Source organism: Marmota monax, unplaced genomic scaffold (assembly GCF_021218885.2).
Source record: "Marmota monax isolate L192 unplaced genomic scaffold, Marmota_monax_Labrador192_F-V1.1 WCK01_AAM20220418_F8-fsc00699, whole genome shotgun sequence".
Classification (NCBI taxonomy): Eukaryota; Metazoa; Chordata; class Mammalia; order Rodentia; family Sciuridae; genus Marmota; species Marmota monax.
In genome coordinates, this window is record NW_026692948.1 from 170830 (window position 1) to 179519 (window position 8690).

The window sequence follows — 8690 nt, forward strand, 5'->3', positions numbered from 1 at the left end:
GTACACTTCAACTGCCTGATAATGATCATAAAGGCATGTGCTCTTAAGGGATGTGTCCTCTATTGCACAATTTTAATAAAATACAGAATATTAAGGGTTCCAACAACATGAGTAGCAGTGCCCTAGCCCTCCTAGTGGGATCCCTAATTTCCCTCCAACTATCCATAAGACCCCCTCTATGCCCAAGTGACTCTGGGTCTCTTTGTCCACAACTTCAAGTTTGCCTCTTTAGATCTGCTTCTCCATAAGACACCAGCTCTCCACCTGACCCCAGCTTTATCTTCGAAATCTGCATGTGTAAAACTGGCTTTGAACTTCTGCTTCAGCCTCCATATGACAGGACGACAGGCTCAAGCACACTATTCTGAACATACAAGACTCCTATCATCTTTGTCTTCATTCCAGAATCAACAGCTAGTCTGGTGGAGCAAGCTCTTCCTAAATGTCCTACCTTTCCTTAAACTCCTAGGATTCCTTTACTGTCCACCTGTTCATATGGCTGTTTTACTGACAGACTGAGCCCCATCAAACCTGTGGGATTCTGCACACAATTATAAGATCTGACACATAGAGCTGATTCTCTGGGGCTTTCTGTGTACAGTAATGATCTGTTGATTCTCTGTCCACATCCTTATCCTTTCAGTCCCACCAAACATCCAATTATTTGTTGTATACTGCCCTTTGACATGTCCCCATCACAACCCTGAATGTCACTTGGTGCCTTTTTCTGTGTATCAGTGACACGCTTGTGTCTTGTCTTCATATCTCCATCTAAAGGTTCTGAGTTGCCCACACTACAGTCAATCACTCTGATGTCATCTGATGAGAGAGCTCATGGAGGGGGAAGAACCAGATCTGAGGTCTTCCTCTGGGCTACTGAGACACTTCTGAATCCAGAGGTGCTCCTGGCAATCTTTCAGAGTAGGCAGAATCTGGAATTTGGCTACAGAATCAGTCGGTCCTGGGGAAGAACAAGTCTTCAGTACACTCCCGGTGCTCTGAGTGTTGCTCCGAGGCATAACACTACTTGGGTCCTCAGCATGATCTGATGGAATGGCACAGTTTTGCGTCCCATTTTTTCATATCAAACTTCTAAACACAGTGAAGTAACTCAACCAAGATGGCCCAGATAGAAAATGACAGAAGCAGGATTCTAGCCAAGGGAGTTTGCAAGTCCCCATCCCAGAATTAGAAGTTGCTTATTATGTTGGCACAAAGGAGGAGGAAGCCTGGTATCTCTGCCTTCCTTTTTTATTTGTCTTCAGACTCCTGCTCAGCTCTAAATAAAGGTGTGTTCTCCTTTAAGGAGTGCTCTTCTAAAACCTGGTAGCAAAAAGTTTATTAGTCCTGATTTACCTAGTCTTGAAGAGGGACAAGATGATGAGATGAGAATACCTAAGGGATTTCCAAAGTTTTCAGGGACATTCAGTGTCAGCCTTCACATCATCCTGTTCCACAACCCTGGAGTGGCCTAGAAGTTTCAAGTCATTGCCATTCACCTCCCAAGTACAGCAGAACCTTGCAACACCCGGTGACAAGGCTGGCCCCACCAAGCAGGTGCACGTGTCCAGTCAGAACCAAATTGCCCCCTCTGGACCTACAGTCCAATAGACAAGAAGTCCCTCCTAGAGCACCAGGGAGATGACAATGACCTGATCAGCTTGTTCAGGGCTGCATCCTCGTTCAGCCCTCTTGCTCTGACTCAATCCCTGCTCTATTTAACCTGAGAGCATATGAGAGCATCCCATGGACAGGACAAAGACCCTGCAGCTCACTTTGCTTTCCTGACATGGCCAAGGTGAGGAAAGATCCTTCCTTGTTTTCTCCATTACTTTCCAGTTTGGTTTTGGGATGAGTGGTTGGACCTGATTTGCTAGGACCCCAGGGTCAGATCTCTGGCTTCAAATTGCAGCAATATTCCCAGATTCTGGCTGCTAGCCACCCCAACTACTGTTACATGGAGGGTTGCATGTGCAGGTGCTCCTGTAGGTCTCAGCACAGCGTGTTTGGCACTCTCCTGATATTAACCCTGTGGCTGCTGGGAGTTTGCAGTCCATCCCACAAACCTCTTCACTCTGTTCTAGTGGCCATGTTATTCTCTATTCCTTGGAACAGCCCACCCTACAGGCAAAGACCGACCTCCCCATTTTCCAGGACCCTACTTATAATGCATTAGCCTGTGAAACCACAGAGCAAGTTCATCTTGTAATGTCTGCATCCTTCAATGATTGCAATAGGAATGTCAGTGCCCTGCAGTGAAAGAGGTTGTTGGACAGGAAGGCTCTGGTTGTTTCTGTAGTGCTCAGCTTAACAGCTGGTGGGAGAACAGATTGCAAACAGGTTTGGGGGACATGGGTGCAGAGGTGACTGGTCCCCCTGGGCTGGTTTTTGAGTGGTTCTGACTTCCTGGCAATAACACCTTGAAGAACTGGGAGCCATCCCAGATCTCACTCCAGGAGCACCCACAGTGTTAGTCCCATGATAACTCAGGTAACCCAGATCTTCAGCTAGAGAAGATCAGTGCTGAAGTATGGACAGAACCCATTTGGTCAGTTGGACCAATCAGTTTTGAAGACATTCCACTGTAGAATCTCAGAGCAGAAAAGAATTTGGAGAAAAACTGCTTCAATTCACATCTTTACAGTCAAGAAAAAGGCTCAAGCAGTGGCATGGCTTGCCAGGGATGGCACAGGGGCCCCCACAATTGAGAAGCTTAGCATCCTCTCTTGGGAGATCCTCTGAAGCAAGAGGTTTTTAACACCTCCAAGTGCCCCCACATTGATATTTATGGCCTGAAACTCTTATGAACTTTGACTCATTCCCAACTGCCCAGAAAAATCAAAATGCAACCTGTCCAAGTAAAAATCTCCATGCCTTCACTGTAGCCTTAATGATGGTTGCCCACACAACAAAGACTGAATCCTGACCCAAAAAGTATCCGGAGGTGCCTCTCAAAGGGGATTAGGTCACATGGATATGTCTTTATGAGTGAAATTAGCTTAGCATTCTTATCAAAGAGGCCCAGGATCTCATTTACCTGCAGGGATGCATGCAGAATGCCTCTCTGTGAGCCAGAAAGGGCAAGACATAAAATCTGCAGGCACCTTGATCTCAGACTGTCCAGCCTCCAGGATGATGAGGAATGACTTTATGTCATGTATAAGCCACTTGGTCTACGGTATTCGGTTCTAGCAGCCGGCACAGATGGAGACAAACTCCCTCTAAACCTGCTGGTCCTGGAGCATCTCAGGAAATGGCAAGATCATGGTTCCAGTTCTCAGGACCTAAGCTGGGAGTCACCTTTGTCACGTCACTTTCACCAGTCCATCTGGACAATCAACCCCATCTCTGGAACATACCAAGCCTGGCCCAAGCTTTCCTCCACTGTCCCCACTGGATCTCAGCTCCATTTCTCCCAGCCTCTTACCTCTTGTCCTTCAGGCCATTAACAACTCCCAGCCTCTTCTGCTCAAGAGAGCACTCTGAATGATGTCCCCCAGCTTGGAGCAGGCCCTATGAGCCCTCTGCTCCAAGCCCTCTGTTGATTATTCATCTTATTCTCAGTGACAAGAAGGGAGCCACCAGAAATCTAGGTAAACTGACTGTGACCATAGGTGACCACAGGTGAGAGCCTGGTGAGCTACAATTGGTGGACATCAGCATCGTGATCTTGTTTCTAAGGTTACTTCCCTCAGGTCCCAATATCTACTTTAAAATTCAGAACTTTTTTCAGCATCACAGGTCACTCTGAATGGGTCTCTACATCCAGCTGCCATTGTGCAAGAGACATGGAGGAAAGAGAAAGAAAGGTGTGGACTATATTCTAAATATGAATTAGCAGAATCCAGATGTGAGGACCTCCATGGGTCACAGAGCCGGCCACTGTCACAAAGGCAGTCCAAGGAAAAGACACACCTGGAGGGGAATCTGCAAACGAGGACCCGCACCAAGACATACCAAGTGGTGCATGGGATGTCTCAGTCTGTGAGCATGTGGGCCGTGGGGCTGGTGACTTCTGGAGGGAGGAGGAACTAGGTCTAGGATGCAGCCTTGCAGGATCCTGGCAAGGTGCTGTTCCTGACTTGGTTCTAGGGTGTTTCACCCAATTTTTCCCTAAGTTACACCTTTTTCCTGTGGTCCCCTCCCCTGTTTGTACTTCCATTGCCTTCCTTTACTGGGACAAATATCTGAGGTAATCAGCTTAGAAAGAAAGGTATATTCTAGCTGACTGTTTGCAGGCTTCAGTTCATGGTTGGTTGCCCTGTTGTTTTTGGACCTGGGGTGAACCACATAGCACCCTGACAGTGCATGGTGGCAAGTGACTCACTTCATGGTGGCTGGGAAGCACAGAGTGGGAATAAGAGGCCAAGGCTCCTCAGCCCCATGAAATCAGGCACCTAACAGAAAACTCTTCACTAGCCTTCCCCCCAAAGGTCCCGTCTCCTCCCAATAGCACCTGTGGCCATGACCAAAGCTTTCCCACCCACGCCCGTAGGGGTCATTCCAGATTCAAACTTTAGTAGTGGCAGTGCCTCATTTAAAAAGGAAAGGATTGGAAGTATACCCTCCATGGTCTTTTCCTACAGATAGAAGTCTACAGGTGGGAGAAGCCAGGAGCCCACCTGGGGTCATCCCAGCAACCAGGAGAGACCACAGCTTGACCAGGGAGGCCAGAGCAATGGAGGCATGGAGTGGAGGCCAGGTTCTGGATGCACTGGAAGTAAGAACCAGCACAGCTGTTGACAACTGAATGAAGCATAAAGAAAGAGAAGATGGCACCAGGGTGGAGCTCAGGGGCAGAGCACTTGCCTGGCATTTGTGAGGCCCTAGATTCCATCCCCTGCAGCACAAGAGAATTATTTTAAAAGAAAGAAATAGGAGATGCAAGGTCAGGCCCGTGCTTCTCCTTCCTTTGTTGCAACCAGACAATAACAAACTCTTTCACCTTAGGTTGATATTGGTCACCCCTGGGGCAAAGCAGCAATATGCAGGGAGATGTCGGGGAGATCTGCTTTGTAGCCATTGGAATTCCAGTTCCTCTGGCTTGCCTTCTTGTCCTGGCAGGTGCCTGAAACTTTGTTTCTGTTCTCCCACTAGCTGAGGGTGCCTGGCCTCGGACCAGCAGGTAATGCAGGCACGAGAAGCATTTATCTGATCCAGGGTCGCTGTCAGTCTAGACCCCAGGAACGTCTTCGAGTCCCCTGTGTCACCAGATCAGTCACTGTGAAGGTGCTCTTGGCAGGAAGGCTGCCTACAGCTTCAGTTGCTACAGGGTGGGGCCTGGGGAGTCTGTAGCCACCTGCCCTTGGAGTGAGGGAAATGATCCCAGTGATGAATGCAGCTGCCTCCTCCCCAAACTCACATTGTTAGTTGATTGCTGAGCCCAGAAATCTGCTGCTTTGGGAAAAGAGAAAGTGTAATATTTTCTGCTACAAATGGGCCAAGGACCTGAACAGAGACTTTTCAGAGAATATACAACCAATCAACAAATACATGAAAAAATGCTCACCTTCTTGAGAAATCAGAGAAATTTAAATTAAAACTACTCTAAGATACTATCTCACTCCAGTAAGAATGGCAGCCGTTATGAAGTCAAACAACAACAAGTGCTGGCGGGGATGCAGGGAAAAAGGTACACTCGTACATTGCTGATGGGACTGAAAATTGGTGCAGCCAATTTGGAAAGCAGTATGGATATTCCTTGGAAAGCTGGCAATGGTACCACCATCTGACCCAGCTATTCCCCTTCTCAGACTATACCGAAAAGACCTAAAAAGAGCATAGGACAGGGACACAGCCACATCACTGTTTATAGCAGCACAGTTCACAATAGCTAGACTGTGGAACCAACCAATAAGCCCTTCAATAGATGAATAGATTAAAAAAATGTGGCATTTATACACAATGGAATATTACACAGCACAAAAAATAACAAGACCATGGCATTTGCAGGGAAATGGATGGCATTAGAGAAGATTATGCTACGTGAAGTTAGCCAATCCCTAACAAACAAATGCCAAATGTCTTCTCTGATATAAGGGGGGGGTGACTCAAAATGGGGTAGGGAGGAAGAGCATGAGAAGATTACCACTAAATAGGGAAGAGAGGTGAGAGGGAGTGGGAGGGAGAAGGGGAATTGCATGGAAGATGGAAGGAGACCCTCATCGTTATATAAAATACATGTATGATTATGTGAGAAACAAAAAGAAATTTGTCACATTAGATTGGGTAGAGACAGGTGATGAGAGGGGAGGGGTGGGGAAGGCGGGACAGGAAGGGCAGCAGAATAAAATAGACACTAGTATTGCTGTATGTATATACGTGGCTGTAGAACCAACGTGATTCTGCAACCTGTACACTTGGAAAAATGAGAAATTACACCCCATTTGATTCAAATGTATGATATGTCAAGATCATTGTATTGTCATGAGCAAGTAATTAAAAAAAACCCTGAGGACCAGTTATCTTATTTGTACAGATAAAGGGATTTCATTTTCCATGTATTAAATGTACACTCAGAGCCAAGGAAATGAGTAGCTCAGATGGGGATCCACATCTTGCCTTGACCTTTATCCCAGAAGACTTGCCCCTGAGGTATAAAATCTCCTGTCCTTCAGGGGCAGCTGTCCTGGTTTTCCCAGCTCCAAGGAACAAATTTCTTCCATTCTTTTTTCTAATTTATCTCATGTCTTTGCAATTACAAAATCCCTGTATACATTCAAAAAAGTTAATTTTGCATGAGTGAAGGAAGGAGTAATCCAATAATATTTCTGAAGCATCCTTAGAGTCAATATGTAGCCCATGTATCATGATGCTTTCCTTACACAGTCACTCTGACTTGCAGGTCACCTGGCAGAATTCCTTATTTTATTCACCAGATCCACATTTCAGACTTGTAGGTAGTTTTGCATTCACTCACACAAGCATTTATACTGTACCCACTATTTGCCCACCACTGCTTCATATTAGCTTACGATACATCAATAAACAAGAAAAATAATCATCTGCCTTGTGGGTGTCATTCTGGTGAATAGAAGCAGACAACAAATAATAAATGCAATAAACATTCCAGTAATTCGGAAAAAGTAGATCTATTGGGGGTGGGGGCAGAGTATCACAAGGGATCTAATGCAGGGAGAGGGACTGACTGTGTCATCCTAACATCTTATCATAGGAACACAACTTCGAGAACCAGTCTTGTATGTCTCCTGAATAGCAACCTTGACTTTGATTTTCATTTAGTAATGTGCCAAAATATATTAAATGATAAGACCAAACCCTAGAGAAAATATAGAAGAATTACTGAGCCTATACAAAATCAAATAAAAATGAGAATGCCTAGGATTCTCAGAAGTTTTTGATTAGATCCATAAATAAATTTTTATCCTTTTTTATTTATAAAACTTCAGAAAAAATAAAAATATTTTAAATTGGTAGCTACCTGATATATAGAATATGAAAATGGTACATATTTATAGAGTACCATGTGATGTTTTGATACACCAAAAAAGGTAGAGTGTTTAAATCAGGTTAAAGACATCTATGTCTTTAAACATTTCCCCTTTGTATATGGTGAAAACGTGTGGGGGCTCTTTCCTTGGATCTTGTTGAACTATACTATATCTAACTGTTATCAGTACTCACTCCCCTACTGTGCAACAGCATTCCAGAAAATGTATGCTGTTGGTTTTTATTTATTTATTTATTTATTTATTTGTCAATGAGCCTTTATTTATTGATTTGTTTAAATGTGGTTCTGAGATTTGAACCCAGAACCTCACACAAGCTAGGCAAGTGCTCAGCCACTGAGCTACAACTCCAGCCCTGTTTGCTGTTTTTCTGCTTTGCTTATTTATGCAGCACCAGGGACTAAACCCAGGGCCTTTTGCACTGGGCAAGGGCTCCACCACACAGCTACACATACAGCCCTAGCATTTCTGGAAGGAGTGAAAAGATGGGCTGGATCCTCCCCTGAAAGGAACAAATTTGGACTACTTCTATTCTTTTTTCTACTTTGTCTCATGTCTTTTCAATCACAAAGGCCCTGCATACTCTTTGTAAATAAAACTAAGAGCCATACTGCACAGAGGTTTAGCAAATAAGTCTAAAGTCCTCAGAGAACTGAGAGGATTTCTCTTATTTTGACTTTCAAAAAGTGTGTATAATATATTCCTTTTTTTGTTTCAAAAACATGGAAATGCATATCTCCTTAACAGATATTCAATTCAGCATAATGGTCTATGGGCAGGGAAATGAAGGAGGTTTTCATTCTCTACTTTTTGTTTGAGTATTGACATTGAGAACCTTACATGTGTATACTTAAAATCTGATTAAAATGAGAGATATATGGTGATATTTTATAAACTAACCAGTGCACAGTATGATAGTTAACACCCAGTAAGCTGAATAGTAAGGACTAGTTTTCCCCTCCCAAATCATGAAAGAATAGAGTTTGAAACTAGCTTGAATATCCAACTAGTTAAATGGGGATTGCCATTAGGAAAAATTCAAACTTTCTCCCTCTATCAAAATGTCAAGCAGAAAGCACTTTTTCCTGACCCTACCCACAAGGACATTGGTCTAATGCATCTTCCATGGTGTCTCACACAATTGTCCAACCCAACCCCAGCCAGGCCCTCCACCACCCCCAAGTCCTCTCATGTGGTGTCCTCATGCAGGCCAATGTCAAA